The following is a 20719-nucleotide window of genomic DNA, read 5'->3' as shown; positions in this document are numbered from 1 at the left end:
CCTCGTCACCTCTCCTGCGCAGTACTTTCTCCACGAGATATACGTCAGGATAATTCGCGCGATGCAACTCGTGCTCGTAGAACGCTCCAGCGATAGGTTTTTTGCGATAATCCTCGAGTAGATAACTTACGGGATTAGTATGCTGCACTTTTACAATTTTAAACACCTCGGTTGTCCAATTTGGCGTGTAACCCTTCTCGAAAACTGTCTTGTACTTGCTAACGCGTACCGAGTCACCTACTTTCAATTTCGCAGGACTCGCGATATTTACACGGTTGTATACAGTAGCCAAGAGTCTCTCGGCGATTGCGGGAGTAACGTCGACGGGTCGCATACCGATCGTTCGATGCTTGCGCGCGTTGTAATCTGATACGAGTCCCGGCAACGCGTTGACCCACTTGTAAGATCCGTTCAGCGTAAACATCTTCCACATGTTGTCTTTTAGCGTGCGATTGAATCGCTCGACGATCGATGCCTTCAATACCGAATACGTAGAATAATGATTTATGCCGTGTTTTCACATGAGCCGTTGCACGTCGGCGTTAATAAAATTTCTTCCCCATGTCGGTCTGTATGTTTTTCGGACATCTCTCGCTATCTCGAATTATCTCGGCGATAGCGTCAGCTGTCTCGTTTCCGCCTTTACTCTTGAGCGGTACGGCCCACGCGTACTTGCTCAACGCATCGATGACTGTGAGTATGTAGTTGTAACTTCTGTTGAAACGAGAGTACGGACGCATCTCGACAATGTCGGCTTGCCACAGATCATCGTATCCTCGCACTATGACGTCTTCAGGGGAAATTTTTTCTTGCCGGTGCGTGCAGTTCGTTCACCAACTGCCATTTCTCTAAACTATGTTGTTTCTTCGCTTTCCCGGTTATTTCCGATCGTCGGCCCATCGTTGTTTCAATTCGTCGATCGAATTAGCCGTTCAATAGCTGTTCGTAGCTGTTACTGATCCGTTCGATTGTCGTTTATAGCCGTTCAATAGCCGTTCGTAGCTGTTGCTGACACGTTCGATTGTCGTTTATAGCCGTTCAATAGCCGTTCGTAGCTGTTACTGACCCGTTCGATTGTCGTTCCTTAGCCGTTTACTGCCGTTCGCTAGCTGTTCACTGCCGTTCTTGACCCCTTTGTTGGCATGATTGACCCTGTTGATAGTCGTTTTTAAGTAGTCCGTAGCCTCGTTCGCAGTCGTTTCTGACCCGTTCGTAGCCTCGTTCGTTGGCAATCGTTTTTGACTCGTTCGTAGTCGTTCCGGACTTGTATACCGCCTCGTATGTAGCCGTTCCTGATGTGTTCATAGCCTTGTTCGCAACCGTCCTTGAGGTGCCCGTAGCCTCGTTTGCAGCTGTTCTTGAATTGTTCGTAGCCTCGTTCGAGACCGTTTCCTCTTCGATCATTGCCACTCATTATAGCTCGATAATCGTCGGATAATCGTTCGTAGCCGTTCGATAAACCTTTCTAGATGTTTAATAATTGTACAATAGCCGCTCCTAAGCCATTCACTACAGCACATTACAAGTTGATAGCCGTTTCTGAATTAGTATTAATCGTACGACGAAGCTCGTTTATCGCAGTCTGTAAAGCTCGCACGTCCTTCTCGAACGCAATCAGCTTCTCGTCCGATTCTTTCTGTCGATTCTTCAATGTTTTAACGCATTCTTCCACGTATAGTTTGTTGACTGCATCGGTATCAGCCATAGATTGCGCTACACGGCGAATCTTGCGCGACCTCGCGTCATAGTCCGTTGCGACGCGACACAGAGCGTTTTGACGCAAGTAACTCGTCACCAATTTACCCCAATGATCGCTCGTGCTGATTTCTTCGTTTCTCCGAATAATCCAAATTTGTTGATAGGCATTGTTTCTCGATGCTAGTGACGTTGATCAACTGATTAGTTTTGTCGAGACACCGCTTAATTTATAATAAGGCCGGCTTCGCGAAGTTCTTCTATGATCGACATGATCTCGTTGATCGTGAGCGTTGTGGCCAGCTTGACGCGAAGCAATCGTAGGTGATCCACTAGCTCGTTGGGATCGTCCCAGTGCACGTAATCGATCTTATTGTCGGTTAGCATCATCGCGCGAGGCGTGAATACTCCCGTTCTCGTTTTTTTTCTTTTTCGATTCGATCGACATCAACGGCGCGATTATTTGTTTATACTTGTATCCCTTGTTGCTCTTTAATTGGCCTTGCGCATCATATTGACGCTTATGCGCACTCGTCGCCATCAATATGCTCTTATATTTTTGCACATCGTCCTCAGTGTATACGACGTCGTCGGGAATTCTCTTGAAGATCAACTCGTATAATCCTGGTGTACCATCTGTATCTCACATTGTCTATGATTATAGAATCATCTTTGTCAATGTCGAATCGTTTGTTACCGAGACGCATTCCATTCTCGTCGAAATAGACGCCATACACGTGATCGATCGTGTTTTTTCTTTCGTCGCCGCTAAGAAGAGCACCCATGTATTTTTGTCCCAGTGATCCCAAGTGCTTTTGTAACACTTCTTGACCTTCCGACGTTTGTAATCTGTTTCGAACGGATGTTTCGAGCGGGTTGCCCGTGGTTTCGAAAACTACCGTTTGAAACAGGTTTTTTTTGGATTTTTCGAGAACTTCTTCGATCTCATCAAGTAATTTGGGTATCCTGGATTGTACGGTTCTCGTTGCTCCGGACGGTGTAGAGGTTAGCAGCGGTTCATTCAATGTACGCGGCGTCAATAAACGTTTAGCCTTCGATCGTTTCCTCTTTTTCGGTGTCGCATCCTCCTCCTCCTCCTCCTCCTCCTCATCTTCCTTATATCGCTTGATGGGTAACGTTTCAATTATAGCGTCAGCGTTACTCTCTGGCTCTTTTTTCACCGCGATTGCGCTAGAGTTGTGGACGATCTTTTGCAGCAGCTCGATAATAGGTCTAAAATGAGTCGTGACCGCGATATCTTCGTCGATCTTACCGGTCCTCAAAGCGATGTTTCTTGCGGATCGATTCGCTCGTTTTCTCAATCTCCCGCGCATCTTTTCACGCTCGCGAATATTATCGCTTCCAGCCATGTTGACGGAACGTCGAGCGTTTCACCCTTCTCGACGGAATGTCGACAGCGACTAATCGTTTCGAGGTATCGCGAACACGTTAAATCCTTTTCTGTATCGCCCGTTCGTAAGCGCGCTGTCCTTATCAATCATTAGGAATCCATACTTTTGCTACCAAAAAGTACGGCATAATTCACTGAAATCCTCGTACGACATGTCGGTATTCACGTGATCGTTGTACACGTGTTTCAAATTTGTACCGTCCTGTTTGAACAAGATCAGCAGGTTCGTGTTGTCGCGTATAAGATGTTTTGGTATTCTCGCGTACGTCTGACAAAGATAGAAGCAGTCGACGTTCGAGTGACGACCCATTGAGAAGTACTCTCTTATCGTATCTTGCTTGTCGCACGCCACGTCATCGAAGACAAAAATCGAGTTTGGACGTGCCTCGCTCGGTGGAATGACGTCACTGTTATTCCAGAACGTAAAGTAGCCGATTTCGTCGATCGGCGTCAATAAATTTTTCAGATATCGATATTTCGGTTGTTGCAACGACTTCGAGTACACGTACACGTTCTCGAAACGTACACCGTGTGGACTTTCCAGTAGACTTATCAAAACGTTGGTTTTACCACAATTCGAGGGACCGCAAACGATCGCGCGTACAGTAGTCGGTAGCATCGTACCATGTCTGCACATCTCCGCATTGTCCCCCATCGATCGTAATCTGTCGTCGCAATTCGTCACGCGTATCGTCAAAGGTTGTCGTACGAACCGTATGTATTCTGTTTCGAACCAATTTTGTAAATGATCGGGAGAGGTGGCCTATTTATAGAGGCGCTATTTATGTCGCGACTCGAAACCGCTCAGTATCAAAAATGTTTCTCCTTCTGTCGGACGAGAGAGACATTCTCGGGCTTACCGCCAAACAACTGCAGTATATCCCGAAGATTCTTTTACTGCAAAATTTCGGTGATTACGTGGGACGATTGTGGAACAAGCTTCCAGAATATATAAAAGTTGATCCGGAGGTTCGACAATATCGTTCGTGCATGCGACATTACAACCAGCCGTGGCAGCGAACGCACATTGACGGTCCGCCTCCATTGATAAAAGATTGCTACGTATGTCAGCGAGAATCGTAAGAGGCAGCGGTCTCTTAAATCGTGCGATAAACGAGCTTCCGATCGAATTCCATATTCCCGGCTATCAGTTTTGCGATCCAGGCACGCGGTTGCAGAAGCGATTAGCCAGAGGCGATCGAGGTATAAATTTATTGGACGCGGCGTGTCGCGAATACAATATAGCGTACTCTCGGAGCAGCGATCTCACCGAGAGACACGCGGCGGATAGGATACTTGCCGAGAAAGCACGAAATCGTATCGGTGCGAGAGATTTGACTCTCTCTGAGAGAGCCGCCGCCACAGCTGCCTGGGCGGCGATGAAAGCCAAGACGAAGTTGGGCCTGAAGAGGACGAAGACGAAGAAGAAGAAGAATACTGCGAAGAAACGGATACTTCCGGTAGCAAAATGCGGCGGCGTATTGCCGATTCTACCAATGCTGGGTGCGCTTGGATCCCTGATCGGCGAAGCGGCGGGTGTAGCGAAGGTGATGAACGACGGAAAAGCCGCGCAACGTCAGATGCAAGAGATGCTACGTCACAATCGCGCCATGGAAGGTCGCGGATTATATCTCGCTCCTTACAAACACGGACGAGGAGTCTCAACGAGAAGAAAAAAAACGTCAAAGAGACGTTAAAAATGCCGCAGGGTGCAACTACCAACGTACAATTGCTACAACTGGCGAAACGTATGCGCATTCCATATTTTAGAGGTGTTTTCATGCGCAACTCTTTACCGATCGGTGGTATTTAACGTCAAAACGAGAACGGCATCGTAAATTTAGATAGCGTCGAAGCACCGGGTATTCATTGGGTAGCGTACGAAAAGAGGAGGAATCGCGTTATATATTTCGACAGTTTCGGCAATCTTCGACCACCGAACGAATTGGTGCGATATTTCGGACGAAACGTAACTAAGATACAATACAATCACACGCCTGTTCAAACTTACGATCAGAGCATCTGCGGACAATTGTGCTTGCAATTTCTTCGAACGGTCGATGCGTGCGAATTTAAAAACGAATATTGCGCTATTTAACTCAGTATTCGTTAAACAGTTTCGTCGAAATGTCTATGACATTCACGTTGACTGGGAAGAGTAGCGTTCTCGCGGCAAACTTTTTTCCCACTGTAGATTTGAGCGACGATGAATACGAACTCGGTCTAACGGATTTTGAGACTTATCACACGGTACCGAACGTGAATTCCTCGAATAATAAAGTTTACTCTGGCAAAGACGACGCGGAAATTACGATTCCCGAGGGATCGTACGAGTTGCGAGATATACATGAATTTTTGAAACGTGCAATTTCACGGAAACATCGCGATAAGAAACACATTGACGGCGATGACTACGAAGATGGCGAATATCCGATAGATGGCGAATATACGATAGTGCGGCGATAACGTACGTACGTATGCGACGTATGAAATGCTCGTATTGAACGGATCGAAAAACGCGAGAGATAACGCAATCTTTACGAAATCAGCGATACCAACAACATCAACGTCGACGTTCGCTAATATCCAATCATCCGAGAAAAAGAAACTCAGCGCATCGAACGTTGCGTTTTTGCAATCTTTGGGATTCGCGGTGCGAAACAGCTGAACGATGACAGACATTCTCAACATCGGTGACGAACCTATCTTTGACGATCGTATTGTCAAGGTCGAGACTCACACGTAAAACCCGTTCGCCAATACAACGTTCGGACACAATGACGAGATAAGAATACCCATACAACAACAGGATCTGTATACGCTGCCGCACGAGAGTTTCCTATACATCGAGGGACTAACGAAACACAGACCAGCAGCTGAAGGAGAAACTGAATTGGCACTGGGAAATAATTGCGTCGCATTCATGTTTGACGAACTCGATGGTGTTAAGATTGATCGCAATAGAAACGTAGGAATAACTACTACGCTCAAAAACTATGTAACGGTATCATCCGATAGAAGCGTGATTATGAAAAACGCTGGCTGGGAGCCGTCGACCAACATTAATGCACATTTCAATTTTTGCGTACCGCTCTACACGTTGCTGGGATTTTGCGAGGATTACAGACGCGTGGTGATTAACGCTCGTCACGAATTGATCTTGATAAGATCGCGCAACGATGACAATTGTCTGCTTGGAAATTCGGCGCAGGAGCCTGAGCTCAACATATTCAAGATACAATGGCGAATGCCTCACGTGCTGTTGAGCGAAATCAAAAAGTTGTCGATACTCCGTGCTCTGGAAAGCGGACGATATCTCAGCATGGCTTTTCGCTCGTGGGATCTATACGAGTATCCGCTATTGCAGCTTACAACCAAGCATTCGTGGGCCATTAAGACCGCGACTTAGCTGGAGAAACCACGATACGTTGTCTTCACTCTGCCGACAGTTCGGAAGAATGTCATGTCTAAGGATGCGAGTGAATTCGACCACTGCAAATTGATCAACGTTAAACTTTATCTGAATTCGGAATATTATCCGTACGACAATATGAATCTGGATTTCGATAAAAACAGATATTCCATTCTGTACGACACGTATATGCGCTTCTGCAAGAATTATTACGGATACGAGTATCTCGAGCCGAGTCTCTCCGTCGGGATGTTTCAACTTTACGGTCCGTTCGTGATTATCAATTGTTCTCGACAAAACGAATCGGTCAAGAGCGCGACCGTGGATGTGAGATTGGAATTCGAGTGTAAGGAGAACGTACCGCCGAATACCACTGCGTACTGCCTCATGATACACGATCGCGTGATCCAGTTCAATCCGTTGACCAACGTTGTACGCAAAATCACCTAAGTGATTGCGACACAAGAGAGAGGGGGAAGAGGAGCATGATATAAATCAAAGACTTGCGAAATGGTTTTAAAGTTTTGTCGTTCCTCTCGACTGGCGTATCGAAGAGACAGAGAGAGAGAGAGAGAGAGAGAGAGAGAGAGAGAGATATCTCGTCATGTCCGTACCAACGTTTGTGGATTTGCAAGGATTTATCGTTGGGAAAAATTTTGTCGTGAAGGAAGTGGCAGTCTTGAGAAAGGGATACGTTGTATCGCATTACTTTTTCGCAAGTCCCGTACCGTGGCACACACTTACAAAATCTGAACGATGTCAAGTCTCATGGCTGATTAGAAATCATCACGGATTATGATGGGAAGACGGAAACGTTCCGTATGGCTTGGCTCAGCGTGCGATTACAACAGCTGCCGTTGATGTACGATACATGAAGAAGAAGAAGAAGAAGAAGAAGAAGAAGAAGAAGAAGAATCATCTGTCGTATACATCAAAAAACTTGAAAAGCGAAAATGGCTGGCCGATATACTAGACGATGCGGGAAACGGCTATATTATTGAAACCTTGGATGCGGATTACGAAGATATCGATGCTCTAAATAAATTAGATGATACGAATAATATGCGATGCGGAAAACATGTTAAGAATTGCGCATTACAAAATGTATTCAAAATATTTAACTGGTGGTCGCGACGTCAAAAAGAATTGCGAGAAAAATAAAATATGTAAACATTAATATGCGTTATCTCTTATTTCCCCACCCTAATCCTTTACTTGCGTTTCTAAGAATTCTTTACCTCTATTAAGCTAGCAGGACCAAATTAGCAAAATCAAATCAAACCTATCAGATTATTTAGTACCTATTTTGTACTAATTTGTACCACTAATAATAATTTTGTACTCTGTGCAGTTTCAAAAAAAACCGTGACACTGCCACCTTAATATTAAGTCAGCAGGGCCACAATAAAAAAAAATTAAAAAATAAAATCAAGTACCGAATTATAACAGGCTGAATTTGTACTAATTTGTACCACTAATAATAATTTTGTATCTTGCGAAATTTTGAAAAAAACCGTGACACTGCTAGCTTAATATTAAGCCAGCAGAACCACAATATGAAAAAAAAAACAAAAAAAAATCAAGTACAGAAATATAGCAGACTGAATTTGTACTAATTTGTACCATCAAAAAAAACTTAATATATTCATCCCTTCGGCTTCAAACAACCCCCAATTGAAGTTCGCCTTATCAGTCTCAAGAATAAAGTACTCTACCCCATCGGCAGAATCAATCGCTACTTACACACTCGACGCGGCATAATTTGTACCACCAAAATATAAAATTTCAGATTTTGTACCCCAGCCGATTACTCAAAAACTACCCCCGACCCCGATCAGTCTCAAGAAATTGTGATAGAGTTAAGATTCTTTTCTCATGTCTTTCAATAAATTTAATTTGTTTCTAATATAAAAATTCGAAATTGTTGTTTTTACATTCCTAACCATTACTGTTATAATTTTATTGAGAAGTTAATATATGGGGTAACTGTATTTTAACGTGGATATTAATATGGTTCTTAGTTTCACGCATACATATATATGTTTAATTGATATTTGTATATATAGAATCATAAAAAAGAATAAATTCTCTTCCTAAATGTAATTTTAAAAAAGAACAGTTTAGTACAAAAAATGGAACTTTATATTTTTATAAAAATTGAAACTTTATATGGAGGTCGAAAATAGTTTTTGAATAATCGGCTGGGGTACAAAATCTGAAATTTTATATTTTGGTGGTACAAATTATGCCGCGTCGAGTGTACAAGTAGCGATTGATTCTGCCGATGGGGTAGAGTACTTTATTCTTGAGACTGATCGGGGTCAAGGGTAGTTTTTGAGTAATCGGCTGGGGTACAAAATCTGAAATTTTATATTTTGGTGGTACAAATTATGCCGCGTCGAGCGTACAAGTAGCGATTGATTCTGCCGATGGGGTAGAGTACTTTATTCTTGAGACTGATCGGGGTCAAGGGTAGTTTTTGAGTAATCGGCTGGGGTACAAAATCTGAAATTTTATATTTTGGTGGTACAAATTATGCCGCGTCGAGTGTGTAAATAGCGATTGATTCTGCCGATGGGGTAGAGTACTTTATTCTTGAGACTGATAAGGCGAACTTCAATTGGGGGTTGTTTGAAGCCGAAGGGATGAATATATTAAGTTTTTTTTGATGGTACAAATTAGTACAAATTCAGTCTGCTATATTTCTGTACTTGATTTTCTTTTTTTGTTTTTTTTTCATATTGTGGTTCTGCTGGCTTAATATTAAGCTAGCAGTGTCACGGTTTTTTTCGAAATTTCGCAAGATACAAAATTATTATTAGTGATACAAATTAGTACAAATTCAGCCTGTTATAATTCGGTACTTGATTTTATTTTTTAATTTTTTTTTATTGTGGCCCTGCTGACTTAATATTAAGGTGGCAGTGTCACGGTTTTTTTTGAAACTGCACAGAGTACAAAATTATTATTAGTGGTACAAATTAGTACAAAATAGGTACTAAATAATCTGATAGGTTTGATTTGATTTTGCTAATTTGGTCCTGCTAGCTTAATAGAGGTGAATTCTTTTGTTCGAGCGCCGCCTCCCTCTTATCCTAAATTCCAATGCGTTAGAAGCATTGATCCCCCACCACTACATTATACTTTTGGTAGATGAGCGTCGGGTATAAGCGATTAATTCCTGTACGACCAGTGTCGCGTTAACCGCTCGTGGATTCACTTTTCATAACCTCCCAGAGAAATGTACTACGATAAAAGAAGCAACAGCGGCATCGGAAGACACGTGAATAATTACGTGGCGAGTCGTGATAAAACTCCATCGTTTGAGAACAAATAGGACGAGTAAGTTTCGTTTAACATTTTTTTTTCATTTTCCTATTTTTCTATTTTTACAAATTGTATTATTAGTATTACTTAATTGTAATTTTTCCCGTAGCATTTCGTCGGAGCGTCGTGCGGTTTGAACACTAGGCAGACGATACGCATTGACAGCTACGGAATTCAAATTCCTCGAAATCGGTATCAACGTGGGCCCGCCGAGTTACGTGGAGATTGTCATAGGAGATCATCGGGGAAAGGGACTGATATTATCTCTCGAAACGTGGAAGGGACTCTGCGAGCAACGTCGCAATATTCTAAATCTCCTTCGGAACGACACTCACGACATCTATAATTTTATAAGCATTGGACCGCTAACAGTGAGAGTTCGTACGATTAACGATGCCAAACTCATAAGTCTCGAATCTTCGAACGTATGCATGGTGATGGTCGAATCGACGTTACACCGTATGTTCGATCTCGATGATTGCATAGATGTAACTTTTGATCGATTGAATAAAGTGATCGAGACAGTCGATGTCAAATTTACGCAATTCTCCAATATCGCGTCCACTGTAACGGATCCTAAAGAAGTATCAAATGTAATACGCGCGAGTAACGCTTTCAACAAGCATCAACTCGTCGATTGCGAGCTGGCGGCTTTAGCTTTTAGCCCATATAATAAGTAAGACAAAAAATATGTAAAAAACAAGAATAAAGAGTTTTAAGTTTACTATATCATGGTGTATTTTCTTTGCGTTTGCCCATCCCAGCTTTCATGCATAGCTCCTCGCGAGAGAGAGTTATCATGAGAGAGCAAATACTAGGAAAGAAAGAGAGATAAGGATACGTCGAACGAAAAAAATCTAGAATTACTTATATTGGGGTGAGGGGTGTACCGCGAAAACGCTGATAAACGAGCGATGGAAGCAAGGGTACAAAGCAGCCAAACATCGGCGCTGATACATTAAAAAATTCTTCCGAGAAAAAATCGTGAAAGATGATTCTGAGGTACTATTTGTTTATATTATTTATCAATCGGGTATGCGACACAATATTGTTTATACTTTCGATAAATATATGGGACCGCGCGTACTTTTTACGAGGCGTTTACAACGATATGGCGATAATGTCACATCTCTATTATACGATCTCATTTCGAGATCTCGCTGCCTTGTCACAAAGAGTTTGGCAGTGCGCGAGTCGAGAAATCGAAAGTGAAGAAGTGAATATTTTTTTTATATTACAACAATGGAGCTACAAACACGTATAGACGAATGGAGGTGCATAATCACCCTTTTCCGAGATGACAACAATAGTGCTATGGGAAACACTAAACAGATGTTGATAACACAATATGTGCACGATCGAGAATTAGGCATATGAGGTATGCGTAAGCAACGTTTCGTCAGACAAGCCGAAATTAATATGTACGAGAATGGGTATATCGAATGGACCGATCATGTACAACTGAAAATTTTTCGTGAAATTCGGAAGACACTTCTCAATTGATGTATACAATGATGATGATGATTACTCTTATTTCGGCAGAAAACGTAAAATTACTCGAATCATAGACTCAGAAGATGGGTGGCAATACCAATGTATTAGACGCTATAATTGCAATCAAATATTTGAATATGAGAACTATGTTTATATATATAAAAATGTCGATTACAGTTTGGTAGGTGTATCAATGACTGCACATACACGCCGTGTATAAATATACGTATCCCAACGGGCATAAACCAAACGTACATAGATTTAATAATCTGGAATGATTTTTATCATAATATTGAATATGATGATTTTAGAAAATGCATTGCTGGTAATCATCATAAATTATTATATATAACGCGGTATTGTATACAATGTCAATCTCGTAAATGCAAATGTCCGCCTGAAATTATATACAAAAAATATGCATATGAAAAGAAAAAGCAACAGGAAGAGAATGTACTGGTAACGGATAATTTTTGCTAATATAATTACGAAATTAATTTAAAATATTCAAGTAATTATTTTTTTGGATGATTTTTTGTAGGAGAATGTTTCAGGAGAGATGAAAAATCTGAATGGAGATCAGAATGGAGAACGAAATGGAGATCTAAGTAAAAATCATAATGACGATTGTTATGTAAATTTTGATAAACTATGGGTATTCTATAATATAACGGATTAAATTTTATATTTTATATTTTTTCTTATTATTTTATATTTATTATCTTATTAGTCATACACATTCTATTAAATTTTATATTTTTAATTGGAAAAAATGTATTTATTTACAGACCTCTTCTTGCGTTCCCATTCCTGCGCTAGTTATAAGTATCGTTCTCTCTCATGCGTTAATCTTAAGTGTCTCTCCCTCGCACGCGTTGTTCTCGCATGCGATGCATTTTCAAAGAAATGCTGATGTTTATATTATTTATCAACAGGGCATGCGATACAATATTTCATATACTTTCGATAAATATATGGGTCCGCGCGTACTTTTTACGAGGCGTTTACGACGATATGGCGATAATGTCACATCTCTATTTTACGATCATAATCTCAATTCAAAAAATGCTGATGTTTATATTATTTATAAACCGAACATGTCCGTACGCAATACTGTTTATCAGCCGGGCATGAAATATAATATTGCCATAAAACATCTAACACGCGCCGCCGCCGAAATCCCCTCCGTCCCGCGTGACGTCATTCCCCCGCGCCTCCGTAATCCCCCGCGCGCCTCATCCCCCTGAGAGAACCTGGGTTAGAACCCGCCCTATACTCCTACTGACACCACACAGTAAATTAAAGTTTTACACAAATAAGAATGAGTACAATTATTTCAGGTATAGAAATAATTCCGAAGCCGAGATTACGAAAGTCCGAGTGAGAAAGCGGTCGTTTAAGAGCGATTAGACAAAGCGGTTTTCACAAAGCGGTTTTACGAGAATACTGCGAGCAGCGAAAAAGTGCGAGACTTGGCTGGTCTACGCGCGGTGGCCATTATATAGCGAGCGGATTTTTGGGCCTGCTCCGACGTGGACCAATTAATTCAATATTTTAGCGGTGACCTCAGCGTGCCGCGTATAATTGGTTGTTGATGAGGTCTAACGTCGGAAATTGTTTATTTGTCATGCGCGCAATCTTTTTAGATCAGCTGATTGGCGATTAGCTGATCATGACGCATGGGCGCGCATGCCCATAAGCTGCGTAAATTTCAACGGCGGTTGACAATAATATTGTTAGCGGTGATGATGAGCGGTTTTTCGGATGGCAAAAAAAGAGAGATAACTCGAATGTTCGAGTATTTCTAATAAATAGATATTTCGAGAAGATTCTCGACGCCCGTTAATTTTAAATTTTCGAACATTTTAATAGCGAAAATATGCGAATTTCGCTATGCGAATTTTAATCTGGAATGATGATTTTAAATTTTGAACAATTGCCAAGCGGCATTTTGTTTGATAAACTTTGTTTGATAACTAATAGTTTTTAATTTCGAAAGACTCAATCATTGAATAAAAAATGCGCGACATGATTGTTAACTATAAATATTTTCCTGTATTGTTTTAATAATCTAAAAATATTTGAACAAAATTTTACTAACGTGTCGTGTATAAGAGTATATATTTCTGCGAAATACTATTCTGTTCTACAATAATATATTTTTCTTAATATATTTCTCTTTAACAGTCAGGAAGAAATTACTTTGATGCAAGAAAAAGAATTTTTAGAAAAATTTCTTTAACGTCTCCTTATTTATACTATACTATATTGTATAATGTAAGATAAAACATTTTTATGCTTATTTTTGTTTTTTTAATTATTTTTGAACTAAGATTAACAAGTACATTCTGATTGATCATTACAATCTTACCTGGGGCTTTTGCCTACAATTCGTAATAATCCATCCATAAATATGGCTGGTATCACATGTAGCAGTAACACTAATATTCTATTTAAAAAATGATTCTATATCATAGCTGTTTCAGGAATCCAGATTATGATTTCAAAAGGAGTCTCTGAAAGGAGAATTCGCTTGCTCATTTGCATCATTATTAAGCGTGATAGATTCGTGCTATGATTAGTTGAGCAATTATAAACGCGTGGATGAATATTTTCCGTATTATTGTTCTTGCTAATAAAATTAAAAATTAAAATAATCATTAAATAATTTATATAAAATGATATTACTACTTATTACACAAACTTTTTATAACATATTTTATATCATATATATTTTATAACATATTTTTTATCATATTTTAAATTTTATAATTATTTAAATATACTTTTAATAATTGTCACGGACTACTTCTGCGAACTCGCCGACGGATAATCGCAGATGGATCAGAATTCAGTTTAAGCAGGCTAAAGAATCACTCGGTTATTTTTTGTCAATAATTAAAACCGGTTTATTGTAGTTGTGTGTATGTACAAGAATGTGTGTGTGTGTGTGTGTGTGTGTGATTGCCCACGTAGTCCACAATTGTTTGTGTAGCGGACGGAGTGTAAATGTACGGTATGTAAATGTACAAGTTTTCGTGTGGTGAGTATAAATGCCATGTATAATTGTTCGCTAGCCCGCTTGTTTCGGAAACAAGAATCTGTTTAAAGGGCTTTGCGTAAGGCAAAAACGCATCAGCTGTTCCGACGATCTATTCTGATCGCGCGGTCAGTGCCCGCGTGACGTACGCGTTGCGTGCCGGTGTTTTTGCGTGTTTTGAAGCGCAGTGTTAGTCGTCGTAAATTTCGAAAATGCTCTCGCTCGTGATTTTAATTAATTCTTCGCTGGATTGATCGTCACGGGACTATGCCGTGCTGACAAGAGCAGCTCGTCGGAGATAGCTCTCCGCTCTATCCCCGGTAATAAATTATAACGTTAAGGTGGTGAGATCTTTTGCCGTGATAGAGATCTTTCGACGATACCGTAGTTCGCTCCAATACTTTCCTTTGGCGGAAACAGAGTTAGATCGGATCTAGTCGTAGACCTGAAATTGAGAATGCTCAGCTGAGACGGAGTGCTCTCCACTTTCTGTTCGTGGCTCGAAGCTTCCATTAGGATCGGTAGGTTCGGATTGTTGCTTGCTGTTGCTAGCAGAATCGGAATCTGGGGCTGTGATAATGCCGAGGACTCTTTTTATACTTCGGATAATTAGTCCCATGCCGGCGTAAAAACGGGATGCCCGTACCGAGCGGCGGAACCGTCATGTTTCACCCAAGGTGCTTCGGACATCCTCAATTGTTGTCGGCGCGGCTTGCCGACGGCTTCGGCTGTTAAACGGTTTGAACAATCTGTTGATCGGCGCGGCGCGGCGCGCTCCTGCCCCTGCCGGCGGCTGTTTTCCGGGCGGCAGCTTCCGGCTGCTGTTCGGTCGGAAATAGAACGATACAACGGGGATGCATCGTTACATAATATTTAATTATATATCAAATAAATGAATATAAAGCCATTATACTGTGACGTGACGCTTTTTGAGCTCCGTCACGATTACCCTGTTGAGGGGAAAACAAAGTGCGCGGGATCGTCCCTCGCGCCTGAGAGGGAACCAAAAATTAACTATAATTCGATCATTTAGATTTATTTTAGCTTGAATGTAAGATCCGTGAATAGAGTGCGGCTGCTGTGCGTGCGTGCGATACCGCCATTTGTATATGAAGATACAGCGAGATACTGAGAGGAGAAGAAGCTATACCGGAAGATACCGAAAATACCGCAAGAAAACAAAAGGTCATGTAATGAGATCCCGCGCCGTAGCTATTCTTAATTCTGCAACATATTAAAACCGAATAATTTCAGATTAAAAGACGGCAGAACATCCGGACGACGGAGCTGAAGACAACCTCCCAGGCGGCCGACTGGGGAATGAAGAAGATTCCGAAAAAGACGAGGATACGGCCTGGCCAGCCGGTCCCGTCTCCAAGAATCAGAAATACTGTCAGATATCGTCGCTCGTGGATTCTGGGCCCCTGCGTAAGGGCAACGCCGTCCAACAGCTGTGACTCTGAAGGGGGCGGAGAATCAACCCCCGATCATCCGAAAGTTGATGGAATGCGCGGAAGATCGGCGCGGGATCCGAGGGCCTTGCGGACGCAGTTCATATTCTTTACTGTGCGGTGAGTCGTGAACCGACGAGGACGATCCCGGAGCACGATCCTGCGAGCTTAGACTAGACGATCGACGTGAAAGCCGCCACCGAAAACTGTAAGCCGCCGCACAGGCAGTCTCTTGATTTTCTCTCACGGAAACAGCTGGCGTCAATTCCGTGTACCGTCGCAGGGCGACGGTCTTCTCGCACTATCGTCGAAGAAAGCCTGTGTGCTTATCTCGTGTTAGTTACCAGACGCCAGCTGACACCGGGGGTCGCGGATTTGTCCTTCTCAGGGTGTCCATACCACCAGTCACGTGCCGTACAGTAAAATTCCGTATCGTTTCGTATCGTCAAATCTTGTATCGTGCCGTTTTAATATTGTTTAGGTTACCGTTGCGTTCCGTGCCGAATTTAAGTCCTAGCGTGACGTAGGCAATTTTGGCCGTTTCGTATCGTGTACCGAAAAGCGGGATTTACGCGGAAAATTTCTTCGGGAGCCGAGTTACCGTAAATGAGAAAACGGCTCCGCAAGAATATTATTCAACGCGAAATCTCCGCCGAAACATATTACCGTTATCGTTTTTTTTTTCCTTTCCTTGAGATTCTATTGTTCTAACATCGAGTCATTATTGTCGAGTATAAAAGGTCGCGATAAGACCGTTGAATAAAGTAAACATTTTCCGCATAAACATTCTTGGGGTTACCGTTAAGCATAGCCTTTGTTTTCTGTTGAAAATATATTGTACAATATCATCGCCGATTACCGTAAGGGAAATTCGATTCGATTTATATCGAAATTTTATAAGGTCCGTCGGCCGGCAAAACTATATTAAAATTATATTCATTTGTGATCTATTAGTCGACACTAGCCGTTATTAATTGTCTGCAGTGAAAGTTACCGTCAATTATTGTATAAAGTCTAATTCGATTTATCTCAAAATTCTACGTGAGGCTCGTGCCTCTAAGAGTGTTCCGTAATCGTACGCGTATGCTGTAGTCTGATCGTAGATCTTCTTTATAATGATTACGTGATTACCGTTGATTATTGCAGGAAAATTAATCCATATTAATAGTGATATAAGGCGGGTTCTAACCCAGGTCCTCTCAGGGGAGGGTGAGGCGCGCGGGAGATTACGGAGGCGCGGGGAATGACGTCACGCGGGACGGAGGGGATTTCGGCAGCGGCGCGTGTTAGATGTTTTATCGCAATATTGTATTACATGCCCGGTTGATAAAATATTTATAAACAATATAAACAGCGCTATTCCTTAAGCAATATTGTATTACATATCCTAACGCGTTGGAACATGTTTTTGCAAAACAAAATGGCTCTCGCGGTACACCCCACCCCTCACCCCACCCCCTCGCCCGCAATATAGGTACCCACCCCCACCCCCACTCCCTCACCCCCGATATAAGTAACTCTAGATTCTTTCCCCGTTCGACGTATATCCATATCTCTCTCTCTCGCATTGGATTACACAGCATGCACATTTATAAACAATATAAACAAATGGTACCTCCCTGAATCGTCTTCAGCAATTTTTTTCTCGGAAGGAATGCAATGCATATCAGCGCAGATGTTCGGCTGCTTTGTACCCTTGCTCATGATAACTTTCTCGCAAGGAGCTATATATGAAAGCTGGGGCAAACGCAAAAAAGTACACTACGATATAATAAACTTGAAACTCATTATTTATGTTTTTACATATTTTTTTTTCGTCTTACGTATTATATGGACTAAAAGCTAAAGCCGCCAGCTCGCAATCGACGAGTTGATGCTTGTTGAAAGCGTCACTCGCGCGTATTACATTCGATACTTCTTTAGGATCCGTTACAGTGGACGCGATATTGGAGAATTGCGTAAATTTGACATCGACTGTCTCGATCACTTTATTCAATCGATCAAAAGTTACATCTATGCAATCATCGAGATCGAACATACGGTGTAACGTCGATTCGACCATCATCATGCATACGTTCGAAGATTCGAGACTTATGAGTTTGGCATCATTAATCGTACGAACTCGCACTGTTAGCGGTCCAACGCTTATAAAATTATAGATGTCATGAGAGTCGTTCCGAAGGAGATTTAGAATATTGCTCGCAGAGTCCCTTCCACGATTCGAGAGATAATATCAGTTCCTTTCCCCGATGATCTCCTATGACAATCTCCACGTAACTCGGCGGACCCACGTTGATACAGATTTCGAGGAATTTGAATTCCGTAGCTGTCAATGCGTATCGTCTGCCTAGTATACGAACCGCACGACGCTCCGACGAAATGCTACGGGAAAAAATTAAAATTAAGTAATACTAATAATACAATTTGTAAAAAATAGAAAAATAGAAAAAAATGTTAAACGAAACTTACTCGTCGTATTTGTTCTCAAACGATGGAGTTTTATCACGACTCGGCACGTAATTATTCACGTGTCTTCCGATACCGCCACTGCTGCTACCGCTGCTGCTTCTTTCAACGTAGTACATTTCTCTGGGAGGTTATGAAAAGTGAATCCACGAGCGGTTAACGCGACACTGGTCGTACAGAAATTAATCGGTTATACCCGACGCTCATTTATTAAAAATATAATGTTGTGGTGGGGGATCAATGTTTCTAACGCATTGGAATTTAGGAGAAGAGGGAGGCGGTGCTCGAACAAAAGAATTCTTAGAAACGCATGCAAAGGATTAGGGGAAATAAAGGAGATAACGCATATGAATGTTTACATATTTTATTTTTATCGCAATTCTTTCTGGCGTCGCGACCACCAGTTAAATATTTTGAATACATTTTGTAAGGCGCAATTCTTAACATGTTTTCCACATCGCATACTATTCGTATCGTCTAATTTATTTAGAGCATCGATATCTTCGTAATCCGCATCCAAGGTTTCAATAATATAGCCGTTCCCCGCATCGTCTAGTATATCGGCCAGCCATTTTCGCTTTTCAAGTTCTTTGACGTACACGACAGACGATTCTTCTTCTTCTTCTTCTTCTTCGTGTATCGTACTAACGACAGCTGTTGTAATCGCACGCTGAGCCAAGGCATACGGAACATTTCCGTCTTCCCATTGTAATCCGTGATGATTTCTAATCAACCATGAGACTTGACATCGCTCAGATTTTGTAAGCGTATGCCACGGTACGGGAGTTGCAAAAAAGTAATGCGATACAACGTATCCCTTTCTCAAGACTGCCGCTTCCATCACGACAAAATTTTTCCCAACGATAAATCCTTGCAGATCCACAAACGTTGGTACGGACATGACGAGATCTCTCTCTCTTCGATACGCCAGTCGAGAGGAACGACAAAAGTCTAAAACCATCTCGCAAAACTTTGATTTATATCATGCTCCTCTTCCCCCTCTCTCTTGCGTCGATGTTGTCGCAAACACTTAGGTGATTTTGCGTACAACGTTGGTCAACGGATTGTACTGGATCACGCGATCGTGTATGATGAGGCAGTACGCAGTGGTATTCGGCGGCACGTTCTCCTTACACTCGAATTCCAATCTCACATCCACGGTTTCGCTCTTGACCGATTCGTTTTGTCGAGAACAATCGATAATCACGAACGGACCGTAAAGTTGAAACATCCCGACGGAGAGACTCGGTTCGAGATACTCGTATCCGTAATAATTCTTGCAGAAGCGCATGTACGTGTCGTACAGAATGGAATATTTGTTTTTATCGAAATCCAGATTCATATCGTCGTACGGATAATATTCCGAATTCAGATAAAGTTTAATGTTGATCAATTTGCAGTGGTCGAATTCACTCGCATCCTTAGACATGACATTCTTCCGACCTGCCTGCAAAACGAAAACGACGTATCGTGGTTTCTCCAGCTGAGTCGCGGTCTTAATGGCCCACGAATGCTTGGTTGTAAGCTGGAATAGCGGATACTCGTACAGATCCCACGACCGAAAAGCCATGCTGAGATATCGTCCGCTTTCCAGAGCACGGAGCATCGACAACTTTTTGATTTCGCTCAACAGCACGTGAGGCATTCGCCATTGTATCTTGAATATGTTGAGCTCAGGCTCCTGCGCCGAATTTCCAAGCAAACAATTGTCGTCGTTGCGCGATCGTATCAAGATCAATTCGTGACGAGCGTTAATCACCACGCGTCTGTAATCCTCGCAAAATCCCAGCAACATGTAGAGCGGTACGCAAGAATTGAATTGTTCATTCGCGTTGGTCGACGGCTCCCAGCCGGCGTTTTTCATAATCACGCTTCTATCGGATGATACCGTTACATAGTTTTTGAGCGTAGTAGTTATTCCTACGTTTCTATTGCGATCAATCTCAACACCGTCGAGTTCGCATCGAATCTCATCGAACATGAATGCGACGCAATTATTTCCCAGTGCCAATTCAGTTTCTCTTTCGGCTGCTGGTCTGTGTATCGTTAGTCGTCCCTCGATGTATAGGAAACTCTCGTACGGTAGCGCATACAGATCCTGTTGTTGTATGGGTATTCTTATCTCGTCATTGTGTCCGAACGTTGTATTGGCGAACGAGTTGTACGTGTGAGTCTCGACCTTGACGATACGATCGTCAAAGATAGGTTCGTCACCGATGTTGAGAATGTCGGTCATCGTTCAGCTGTTTCGCACCGCGAATCCCAAAGATTGCAAAAACGCAACGTTCGATGCCGCTGNGTGGATGACGTCACCCGCGGGGAAGGGGAACCGCTGCGCGACCGATGGACGAGGGGTCCGCGAGGTGAAGGGGGATCCCGCGCGCGAGCGATGACGAGGGGGACCGCGAGGTGAAGGGGGATCC

This window comes from Camponotus floridanus, unplaced genomic scaffold (genome assembly GCF_003227725.1).
Source record: "Camponotus floridanus strain SB8 unplaced genomic scaffold, Cflo_v7.5 scaffold166, whole genome shotgun sequence".
In the NCBI taxonomy this organism is placed as follows: Eukaryota; Metazoa; Arthropoda; class Insecta; order Hymenoptera; family Formicidae; genus Camponotus; species Camponotus floridanus.
This window is presented reverse-complemented; position numbering follows the sequence as displayed.